At 44.8% G+C, this 12,566-nt stretch overlaps 1 protein-coding gene across 2 annotated transcripts in view; it reads left to right on the top strand.

Annotated features, from left to right (window-relative positions):
- The window catches only part of LOC147697187 (uncharacterized), a 316,314-nt gene that overhangs the window by 244,617 nt on the left and 59,131 nt on the right, over nt 1-12,566 (top strand). The gene's annotated exons all lie outside the window — the stretch shown is intronic.

The raw sequence follows: 12,566 nt of genomic DNA, 5'->3' as shown, positions 1-12,566 counted from the left end.
GCCTTTTGAACCATGGGAAAGAGAAAATTGCGCAACCTTTGTTTGCATTCAAAAGGGCGAGTAGCATCCGAGATCGACTTGTTCACACACGCCCAAGAGAGACTCCTAAAAAACTAGGTGAAACCCTATGGTACCTCCCTCCTGTGGTTGGGCATCATCCGTGTGGTACGTGCTCGGTATGTCCACAGACCAAACATACAAGGGAGATAGATATAGGTACTAATAGACCTTGGTTGCAGAACAACTTCAGTAACTGTAATAGCACCAATTTGATTTACATGCTGACATGCCCTTGTTCCATACGGTATGTAGGAATGACTACTCGGCGTGTTCGGACTAGAATGCTGGAACATAAGAGCTCTTTCCGCTGTAAGAAAAGCCACACTAGGCTCACCAGACATTTCTTGGAACAGGCACACCTTGAAACGGACTTCCAATGGACTGTTCTGGAAAAGCCGTACATACCTAGTCATATAAGTGATGTGTCCGGTTACCTTTTCAGAAAGGAACAGCAATGGATCTATAAGCTTCAGTCGGACAGAAGGGGATTAAATGATGAGATTCCATGGACCTTGTTATAATAATCCTTCCCTATATAATAGTGGTTATCACTAGTCAGCCCTACTTTAGAAGGCATATGCAAATGATGAGACTCTATGAACCTTACCATATTGATCTATCCCTACACAGTAGTGGTTACAGTTAGCCCTACCTTATTAGGTATAGGTTAATTTACATACACTGAGCTATCTGTATTGATAGGTTCAGAAGGAACACTGTGCACAGTACAGGAGATACAATGTATTGCAGTGCCTATACTAATTAAGCCTTTGGGGTGATTCTGTCACCATCTTTTTCACATACGAGTGCCTGAGGCAATATCGGCTATTTGAATGACCCACACCACCTCACAATCTCTGTTGATTATACTTCCGATTGTGTATTATTAACTCTCCACAGGGATGCATGTGTTTGTCGTGTCGTACATTGCAAATATGCTGTAGACAGTTCGTCAGCCGAGTATTCATTTTCTTTAGTTGAGTCATAGATCCTGCAATCATTGCGCTAGGTTCGCGATGTTAGGGACTACAAATATGGCCAGAGTGACTTCATCCTGTAGTTCGTTAGCGCGAGATCCCGCGAGATCTTGCAAGCGTAGGAGCTTATCATCTTTAGTCTTTGCTCCCCAGCTTAACATCCAGCTGTTAGTTCTGAGTATTGGACAGACAGGATATTTGACACCTACGGGGGTCCTTTAGCTTACTGGTTTATTTAAACGGACACATGGGCACACTTTTCCAAGGGTGAATATGGCCCAACTACTAAAATGGCTGTGATGACGCTGTCTGGTAGTTTCAGACGCGTGTTCACGCGTTTTTTCGAGCGCAAAGTAGTGCGCCGGATACTTGAAGCAAAACAAAAGAATACAAGTCCTTTTCATAACATTACATTAAGGAATCTGCTGTCCTGCACATTGAGGTAATGCTTAAGTAAGTTCAAGACATTAAATAATGCACTTACTATTAAGCAAGCAGTAGACTAGTTAGGCAGAGGGTTATCATACAAACATCACCCTCGACAGCCTACTTATACAGAGTCCAGACAGTGGTCGGTGCCTCCCCCAAGCCTCAGATGGAAGCTTGAGGCACCGACGGATAGGTGCGTGAACATGAGATCACTGACTGCCAGTACGCTATATGGTTGCTGTTGTAAAGAGTATATACTACCAAAAACATCTTTTAATAAGAGCACTTCTGGTACATACCAGTTTTTGTCAGAGTCTAATTTTTGGGTTACCAGGGGGCTTGGTATACTGGGTCTGTAAATTGACTTACTCCAAATGTGAGCATCTGGATATAGGGCACTATATACAGAAATGAGTCTGATGCATGGTGATAAGCTAAGAGTTCTTAGTTTTATTGTGCTACATCCCTCTTTTCTTCCCTATACCAGTGCGGGGCCTCCTATACCTGAGCAGAGTCCAGGTGAGGTGAGGTAGATTCACCCATCATTCAGGGTGAGCATTGAATATTTAATTCTTATACACACTGTTGGTTTATTTGGGTTGACACATGTTACTGGGGACTGATATATCTAATACAATGTTAATTATGTCATGCTTTCCTTCGCAGGATTCACTGTAGCTTAAGTGAGTCGGAGGGTGAAAGTCCATGGTTACTACAGGTTGTACCGTGTCTAACCATTCCACTTTAGTTATATTTATGTTTCTTTGGTGATGGTGGTGATCCTTTTATCTCACTACTAAGAGTGCAACTAGTATAAGAGCAGAGGCCCTGATGAATGCCGAGGGATTGAACACCCACTAGGCAGAAACATGTTGGCCCATTTATAGGCAGATATTTGTTACTGTCCTCTTGCACTGTTCTGGTTTTTAATTAGGAGGCGTGTCATGTCCATAGAATAAAGTTAGAAGGAGGGCATTCCATCCTATTTTAAGTCACTATTAGTTCTGTTGCACCTGTCTATTCTACCATCGAAGATCAGTCATTATGGATGTTTCATTTATGTTGGTGGACCAAATGCCAAAACATCAACAAGGTGCGGTTCGGTCCCTATGATCAGGGGACCAGCCCTCCATACACCAGGGTTTGGCCAGATGATATGACTGATCATTAAGTCTCTTTTGATGGAAACCCTACATCATTTGTTTTGGACTGGTTAGCCATTCATGAATACTCTGTGATGTATCGGTCTCTTCTATGCATGTTGAGTTTACTCCCCTTATTTTCTGTCTTCACAAATACACTGTCTTTGTGATGTATACACTCTGAGATCTAGTCGACTCAGTTTTGACAGTGTAGCTTTAATAGTTAGCTGGTAGACCCCCTGTGTTTCTTGTGTTGTACATTGACCAGCTTGACTAGCATTGAAATCGGTGGCAGTTCCTGGACTCGATTGATTACCGCCTTGTGATGTTACCACAGTCACCAATTCATCTTCCCTTTGTACTGAAGATAACAATGTCTTTTTATCTTGTAGTAAAGTCGAAGCAGGCACTGAGATAATATTGGATGCGATATTGGGCGCAGGATTAGAATTTTCTGAAAAAACAGTAATGGCCGATGCTTCTGGAGAATGAATTGGTGCCAATAGAGTTACTGATTGAGCAGGGCTGCTTATAGAATGTATACTTGATTTTTTTTATAAACAAAGGAAATTGTTTTGAGCCCTTAAGCACACCAGGCGTTTTAACTTTTTTAACTTCATCTTGGTCGTCTTGAACAGGTTGGGCTGCATCCGAGCCAGTATCCCCCTTCCTTCTGTCACCCGACACCGTGTTTTCTACTGAGCCAGTTGAATTAAGCTGCTCAGTGGAGGACCCCTCTAGCTCATATGAACTCTGAGGAATCCTTATCAGCCAACTTAGCGGCATCCTCTGCTTCCTTAGCCTGCCGCCGACGAGCTTTCGCTTTAATTCCGTGCATTAAGAAGCTTGCCCATACTGTGCAGAACTTGCTCTCCCTTTTTTTTTTCTCCCAAGGGAGAGAGAACGATTTTTAATGCAGGCGGATTAATTACAGTTTAAAAAAAAATGAGGCTTCTGATATTTTCTTAAGCTTTCCTCTCCCCTAAATAGAATAAAGTCATTGCGGGGGAGAAAGAAACGGAAAAAAGAGACTCTGTGAAGCCCGTACAGCTTATTGCAAAAGCTGCCCGTCCCGCTGCTAAATGCCGTGGCTTCAATACAAGAGGCTTCAGCGCTGGAGGCGCGCTCACCTGCTTTCAGCCGTTACGAGGCTCATTTCTGCAGCAGCACCGGCAATATCGGTAGAGTCAGTGGAATCCGTCGGAATCCAGGAGAAGGCACTGGAATGGATCGTCTCCTTCCTCGACGGAAGAACACAGAGAGTCCGCCTACCACCGTACAAGTCAGAGGCCACCGAAGTCATCTGCGGCGTCCCTCAAGGATCCTCGCTGAGCCCCACCCTCTTCAACGTCTACTTGAGCCCCCTCGCGGCCATCGCACGCCAACACAACCTCAACATAATTTCCTATGCCGACGACACCCAGCTGATCCTCTCCCTGACCAACGACCCCGCCGCCGCCAGTGCCAACCTGCACGAAGGGATGAAAGATGTAGTCGAGTGGATGACGACCAGCCGCCTGAAACTGAACTCAGACAAGACGGAGGTCCTCATCCTGGGCTCCTCGCCCTCCGCCTGGGACGACTCCTGCTGGCCCCCCGCCCAGGGACCGCACCCAAACCGACGGACCACGCACGCAACCTGGGCTTCATCCTGGACTCCTCCCTCTCCATGACCAGACAAGTCAACGCCGTCTCCTCGTCGTGCTTCAACATCCTGCGCATGCTACGGAAGATCTTCTAGTGGATCCACACGGAGACCAGGAAGACTGTCACCCAGGCCCTCGTCACCAGCCGACTGGACTACGGCAACGCCCTCTACGCCGGAACCACCGCCAAGCTCCAGAAGAGACTCCAGCGGATCCAGAACGCCTCAGCCAGACTCATCCTCGACATCCCACGAAACAGCCACATCTCCGGACATCTGAGAGACCTGCATTGGCTCCCCGTCAACAAAAGAATCACCTTCCGTCTCCTCACCCACGCACACAAAGCCCTACACGATCAAGGCCCGAGCTACCTCAACAACCGAATCAACTTCCACGCTCCCAAACGCCACCTCCGATCAGCCAGCCACGCCCTCGCCGCCGTCCCCCGCATCCGAAGAGCGACAACAGGAGGAAGGTCCTTCTCCTACCTGGCCGCCAAGACCTGGAACTCCCTCCCGACCGACCTGCGCTTGACCCAAGACCACCTCTCCTTCAGGAAGAAGCTCAAGACCTGGCTGTTCGAGCAGTAACGCCCCCCCCCCCCCAAGCGCCTTGAGACCCTACGGGTAAGTAGTGCGCTCTATAAATATCTTTGATTGATTGATTGATTGATTGAGTGGAATCTGAGTCGGCACCCTCTCCAAATCGGCCGCCGTACACAACACTGCCGCTGGGCCGGATACACTCCAAACGCCGGTACGTCAAAAGAACCGGGAGCACCAGGAACGCCAGCAACCGGCCACCATCGACATCGCGGGAGGGAGGAGGAAGGATCCCAGGTGCTACGCAGTGGCGTGGAACTCCGTCATAGCCACGTCCCCCATTGTGCTCGCATTTTATCTCCCAGAATAGATAAAAAGTATAATATAAGCCTGCTCCTTCTGATCCACTCTTCATTTAAAGGACAGTTTCCCCTAGACTCCCTTGTCTCCAATGGCCTTAAACGGGCTAATCACACACACCTGGGGACACTCCTCCTCCAGACAGAGTCAAAATGAATAGACACCTCTGACAAACGAATAGCTGCCCAGGCAGCAAATCATTGGCGCATTGCTAACACCCAGGCCCTCTTAGCCAAGTATGATAGAGCCCAATGGGACGAGATGGAACAACTACTCCAGGATCTCGCAGATGAGCACAAAACTAAAGCACAAGATTTAGTACAAGAGGGAAAGCCCATCTCCAATTCCTCTATTTGATGTGCTTTAGATGCTGCCGACACCGCAGCTCGAGAGATTATGCTGGTGTGCTATTAAGAAGGCACGACTGGTTAAGGATTTCTGGGTTCAACACTGAAGTCCAGCAATTCATCTTAACCCCTTCAGTGCTGATGACAAAGCCAGCTCGTCATGGGCTTTACCTGCCCTGTGCTTATGATGAGCTGGCTTTGTCACAAACAATGGGATCTCAAAGGATCCAGCACCCAGCGGGAAAACCCCTAGCAGCCAAGGTGTTAAACACTCCAGTTGATAAAGAGCATCTTTTCGGGCCTGAAGTTGATCAGGCATTGGAGAAGCTGAAAAAAGACACTGATGTAGCTAAGTCTATAGGAGCTCTACGGTCTCCTTCAAACCAGGGTTCTTTTAGTTGCTCCTTTTACCGAGGGGAGTCCAAGACCACACCCTCAGACACTAATGTTTCCTCCTATAAATGAACAATCAATCTTCCTCCACAAGAGGTTTCTTTAGAGGGGGGTATAGAGGGAACAATGGCAAGGGCAGAGGAAAGGGTTCCACACCCCGTAGCTCCCCTTCCACTAACAAGCAGTGACTTAACCTACTCTTTCCCCTGATCATTTAACACCTGCCGGGAGACGTCTTCTACAATTCCTCCCTATTTGGCAATCTATAACAAGAGACAAATGGATGCTAGGAATTATCCAACATGGTTATTGCCCGGAGCTTACTACCAATCCTCCAAATATTCCACCCCATTCTCACAAACTGTCACCAGAAGTTTGCACCTCCTCAAACAGGAAACTTAGTCTCTCTTGCTAGAAGGAGCCATAGAGCCGGTACCATTACAATATCAAGGGTCAGGCGTTAACTCCCTGTATTTTCTAATTCCCAAAAAGGACTGCTCGTTGAGAACTATACTGGACCTCGGAGAACTGAACGTCTACGTACTGTCAGAACATTTCCACATGGTGACACTTCAACAAGTGATCCCACTGTTACAATCGGTTGACTTTGTCTACTCTAGAGTTAAAAGATGCTTATTTTCACATTCCAATTCACCCCGCTCATCACAAATATCTCAGATTTGTGATAGCGGGTCAACATTATCAATTCAAAGTACTTCCGTTTGGAGTCACAACTGTTCCCAGAGTATTTACCAAAAGCCTGACAGTAGTCACAGCTCATCTGAGAAGACAGCATATCCACGTTTTCCCTTATGTAGACGACTAGCTCATCAAAGCCAGAACTTACCACAAGTGTCTCCAGCACACTCAAGCCACAATTCACTTACTACACCAGCTAGGGGTTACAGTGAATGCGCTAAAATCTCACCTACAACCTTCAAACACACAAACATATTTGGGAGTCACCATAGACACTCCTAAAGCTCTAGCCTCTCCCACTGCAGCCAGAATTCACAGCGTTCAGTCTCTTCTCATTCAGTTTCAATCCAACCACTCATTACCAGCCAGAGACTTCATGCAACTGCTGGGAATGATGGCCTCTTGCATTATAATCATCCCCCATGCAAGACTTTACATGCCTCCCCTGCAAGAATGCTTAGCTCTTCAGTGGATCCAGTCGTAGGATCAATTAAACGATCTAGTGTTGATATACTGCTGCACCCATCACTCTCTGCAGTGGTGGAACCCACAAACTTTATCCAGAGGGCGGCCTCTCATCAACCCTGTTCCACAGACAGTGCTAACAGCAGACACATCGCTCACTGTATGGGGGGCTCACTTACAGGATCACACAATCCATGGATTGTAGAGTCCAAAGTACAACATTCTGCATATAAATCACCTAGAACTATTAGCAGTCTTTCTAGCGCTCAAAGCCTTTCAAATTCACCTGGTAGGCAAGGCTGTCCTAGTCCGCCCGGACAACATGACAGCTATGTACTATATCCTAAAGCAAGGGAGAACACACACTCCAACTGTCCCGCCTAGCACAAGCCATTTGGAAATAGGCTATACATCACAGGATTTATCCCTTGGCAGAGCACCTTCCAGGACAGGAATAAACAAACAGATTGTAGACCTACTCAGCAGACAGAAGCAGCAAACCCATGAATGGGAACTTCATCCTCCGTTTCTCCCCCTCTACTTTCAGGAGTGGGGATTTCCTCAGATAGACCGGTTCGCCACAGCAGAAAACTCAAAATGCACAAACTTCCCCTCCTGGTTCCCACACCCTCTCTCCAAAAGCAATTCCCTATGGATGAACTGGTCAGGGATATTTGCCTACTCTATTCTGCCTCTCCCACTTATTCCACTGGTAGTTCGGAAGCTCAGGCAAACATCCCTCACATTAATTCTCATAGCTCTAACATTGACACGTCAGCCCTGGTTCACCACCCTGGTGGAACTGTCAATATTTCCACATCAAAAGCTGCATCTTGCCTCCAGTCTCCTCACTCAGAGCCATGGAGAAATCGGGCATCCAAATCCCAAAGAACTCAACCTGGCGGTCATAGATTTTGGATAATTACACTTACCACCAGACTGTATGACTATCATAAAAGAGGCTAGAAAGCCTACTGCAAGAGCATGTAATACAGTTAAATGGAAACAATGTATGTATTCTAACAGTATCAATCCTCTTGATGATTCTGTACAAAACACCATCTGTTACCTGTTACATTTACAGCAATGTGGATTAGCCTACACATCAATTTGCTTACATCTAGCCGCAGTAGCTGCATACTTATCTCTTTTCAGAGTACCAGTGATTAAAGCCTTTATGGAAGGATTAAAAAGAGTGATACCACCAAGATTCCCACCTGCACCAGTGTGGAACCTAAACATAGTTCTTACAAGACTAATGGGACCACCATTTGAACCAATGCATAGGTGCCAATTACAATTCCTCTCATGGATAGTTGATTTTCTCATTGCAATGACTTCACTGAGGAGAGTTAGTGACAAGAGCCTTTCCTTCAGCTTCACAAGGACAAAGTGGTTCTTCGCACCAATCTTAAATTTCTCCCTAAAGTAGTTTCTGCCTTTCATATCAATCAATCAGTTGAGTTACCTGTGTTCTTTCCTCAACCTGATTCTGTGGCAAAATGGACTCTACTCATCCTTGATGTTAGAGGAGCTCTACTTTATTAAGTTGAAAGAACAAAAGTAATTTCGTGAGAAAAAAAACAAGTCTTTGTTACTTTCTCTGCACCACACAAAGGCAATCCCATATCTAAATCCAGCATAGAAAGATGGATCGTAAAATGTATCCTAACATGTTATGCAAAAGAACTTTGATAATGCCCCCTAGAGCGCATTCCACTCGCAAAATAGGGGCTACTATGGCCTTAGGGAATATTCCCCTAGCTGATATCTGAAAGGCAGCAACATGGTCTACACCGCACACATTCACCTAACACTATTGTGTAGATGTGTTAGTGAGGCAACAAGTTAATGTAGGCCAAGCTGTACTTCGAACACTTTTTCAGACAACTACAGGTTAGCCACCGCTTTGGGAATATACTGCTGTATAGTCTATGCAAAGCATGTGATCTACAGCTCACATGCCTCGAACGGATAATGTTACTTATCTAGTAAGCATCTGTTCTTGGCATGTAGAGCTGTAGATTCACATGCGCGCATCTGCCTCCCCAGTCTCCTGTAGTTGTTGCAGTTTCTCAGTTTACATACATACGCATGGACATTTCTATTTTACAATAACTAACTCCATTCTCACCCTCTGTTGGAAAACAATCTAAGAATGGAGTCGATGCCCATGCGCACTATCACCGTAAGGAGCAGTCACCTTACCTCGTCACTAAAAAGACTTCTTCGAAGAAATACAACTTGGAAACATCCAGACCTAACACTAGATGGCAGAAGTATGCAAAGCATGTGAATCTACAGCTCTACATGCCAAGAACATATGCTTCCTGGGTAAGTAACATTATCCTTCTAGTGCTTTGATGTTTCCATGGAATCCTATGTTTTTAACTGCTCAGAGTACCTATTTGATTGGTTGGTCGTTCTAAGAACGGTGCACCTCCCAACATAAAAAAAAAGTAAAAACCTTTCTGCTACTTTTTAGAAATGTGTTATTTACCAATCTAACTTTGACCGGTAATTAAATAGAGGGAAAAAAGCACAACCATCATTTTGTAGGGGTACACATGCTTGTGCACACCTAGAAAATAAGAGGCAAACACATTGTGGCTCCTGTTTTTTGTGTTTTCTTTAGCCATATTGCACAGCATCAGATATGCTGTACAACAGTGGTTCTTAACCCTTTCACTTCTGTGGACCTCCTCTAATGTTTATTGGGACCCCCCCACTGACTCATTACTGAAAACCAAGTACCCTGACATAATCATTTTTGATGATTTTAACTGCAAAGTACACACAGCAAGTATTCATCAAACACATACTTAAATATTGAGCTATTTTACTTAGGTCGCAAACAAACCTAAAACAATCAGAATTGTAATTTCAGTGGGAAGTTTGGAGCTTTTCTGAATTCAATTTAGGCCACTTATCATTCAATGTACTACTTTAAAATGTGCTTCTTCATTTATAGACACATTATTAATGTTAATATAATTTATTTTAATTTTCTAAGAAGTTGCAGACCCCCCTGAGTTGGTTTTGCAGACCCCCACGGGTTCCCGTATCACAGGTTAAGAACCGCGGCTGTATAGCATCTCTAAAAACCATTGTCAAAGCCAATGGATCCCAAAGGCTAGACGCTTTGACTTTGCCATTGCTTGTTTTCCTTCTGCCAGCTTATTTTAGGCAATGTCCTTTGCTAAGACTTTTTCTCTTCTAGTGTGCTGGGATTCAACTTGCATTCACAGTTGATTTGCTAATTTCTCCTTTCATAGTATCGTCTGACTTTTCCCTTGAGTTCTGTTTATTTGTATTGAATTACATTTTACCACAAATCATATCCTTTTATATACAATACCATATTGCATCTTCTATTTCGAGGTCTAGATAATGAGAAAGGAGGTTGAGCCTTCTACTAAGAGATCCTGGAACAAGAAGCTCTTTCATGCAGTTGAATCAGGTTCTATACATTTGGGCTTATAACCGTAAATTCTCTGTCTCAGCCCCATGAACTTTTGTTGGTGACCCTGCTAGTGCAGGCCTCCTCAGGAATGGGGGTATGGCACTTCTTTTCTAACTGATTGATTATTAGCGCACTATTCGAGTTGTTAACTTTGAGTGTGGCGAAGCCGGAACATGAAACTGCCTACAAACATATCTGCTATATTATGGTGAAAGGTAGTGTTTGTTGCTTATCTTCTAAACTAAAAAAAAAAAATGTGATCTACACAGGAACTGATATTTATAGCCACTTTGTACCCTTGCATACCTAACACACTATCTTCCCATGTGTGAGATGAAGTTTTTTCCCTTTTAAAAGGGGCCTTGATTCTTGTACTGTAGCAGTGATAACAAAAGAGAAGTCTAAGCACACGTATGATCCCAGCTGTCCTTCACATATTCCTTTGACTGCTTCCTTTTATTCCTTTATTTGTGTTTAAGTGATCAGAGAACTGTCAAGTATAGGCTCATGGATTAAACTAGTTTTTATTTAGCAATATTTTCATCAGAATCTTCTGCTTCCTCTTTCTATTTGCTAGGACCCACCCTGGAAATATGTCTACTGCCAGTTGATAGGTCAAGTTTCTCGCTGTGCAGACAACCAAGCTGGTGCTGATAAAGTAGTTGGTGAGCTGAATTTTCAAGCAGAGATTAGACTAAGTGCCAGAGATCATATAAAAAATCAGCTGGAGTCTGTTTACTAAGAAGAAATGACAAAAGGACCATCCATTTGCTGTGAACTACTACGTCTTTTCAAAATGGATGGTACTACCTGTATAATCAGCATTCACATGTTTCTGTCACGTAAACGGGTGCTCCTGCAACAAGTGTAGGACCAGACTGCAAATGTAGGCAGTCTACTTATTTCGGCCACAGCCTTCCGAGTAATTCTGGGTTTAAAAGATATATCCTTACAGAAGTTATCTGCAAGTCAGCCGTATGGGCTAATCCACATACTTTCTGCAAGCACTGTGAGCTTGATGGATTCAAGATATAGACAATTCTCAATTTGCCTAGTAAATGCTAAGGAATAGTTCTTGGTGTGACTGCTTCTCTTCCTCCCTGATGTCTTTTGAGGCTGTGAATCTTGGTTTGCTTTCAAGGGAGGTAGCTGTACATGTAAGGATAAATACAACTTGTCTTGGTGATATCTGTAGTGCTATAAAATCGGGCATCTATCATTCGGCAGTCATCTTATTCTCCACGTCTTGAGTTTGTTAGAGACAAAAGGCTGAGTCAAATGCAGAGACAGGAATCTAGTGACACCCCAGTCTACTTGAGGGAATGCGACTTCTTGGAAGGCGAAGCAGGCCCTTCTGTGGCTCTGCCCCTGCAGTGGCCACCAAGCCTGTAGGCTGCCTGCTCTTTCAACTCTGAATCTCAGGAGGAAAAACAGAAGGCCCTCAGCACCTTTTGAGCCTACCAGGCGAAGTATTTGATTGTGCATATAGTCTGCACTGAGACGCCTATCAAGCCTCCAAAACGGCCTTGAGCCAATCCAGACCACTGACTCTGAGGGGACCAGGGGTCAAGTCCTTTCATTAGGACTCCGTCCTTTGGACCACCATCGCCTTCGGGCTCTGGCAGGCAAAAGTGAAGGTGTCGGAGCTGCCAGCGATCCTGCAAGCAGGTATCGACCGGTCCCGGCTGTCTATCCTGAAGATGCCGCACAAGCCTCGAGCCACTTTGGAGCCGAGAGCAACTTCAGCGAGATCATCGAAGAATACATTGGCACCAAAGCCAGTGACTCAGTCTGTGGCTAGCTCAGAGAAGTCTGAGCAATCCATCCTCCTGTGTCTAGAGGAGGAGTTGGATGCCAGACAAACAAATCAGTTAATCAGTAGGTAGGCATGATCTCTACAAAGCTCCTTTCTACACCAACATAGACATTATCTCGGAAGAGGAAGCTTACCTTATTATTTATTTATTTATTTTCTTTAAAGGTTTTATATAGCACTGGCTAGACCTGGAGGTATCAGAGCGCTTTACATGAGTATCAGACCAT

Source organism: Lissotriton vulgaris, chromosome 8 (genome assembly GCF_964263255.1).
Source record: "Lissotriton vulgaris chromosome 8, aLisVul1.2, whole genome shotgun sequence".
Classification (NCBI taxonomy): Eukaryota; Metazoa; Chordata; class Amphibia; order Caudata; family Salamandridae; genus Lissotriton; species Lissotriton vulgaris.
Note: the sequence above shows the minus strand (reverse complement) of the source record. Positions and strands in the feature narration are given on the sequence as shown.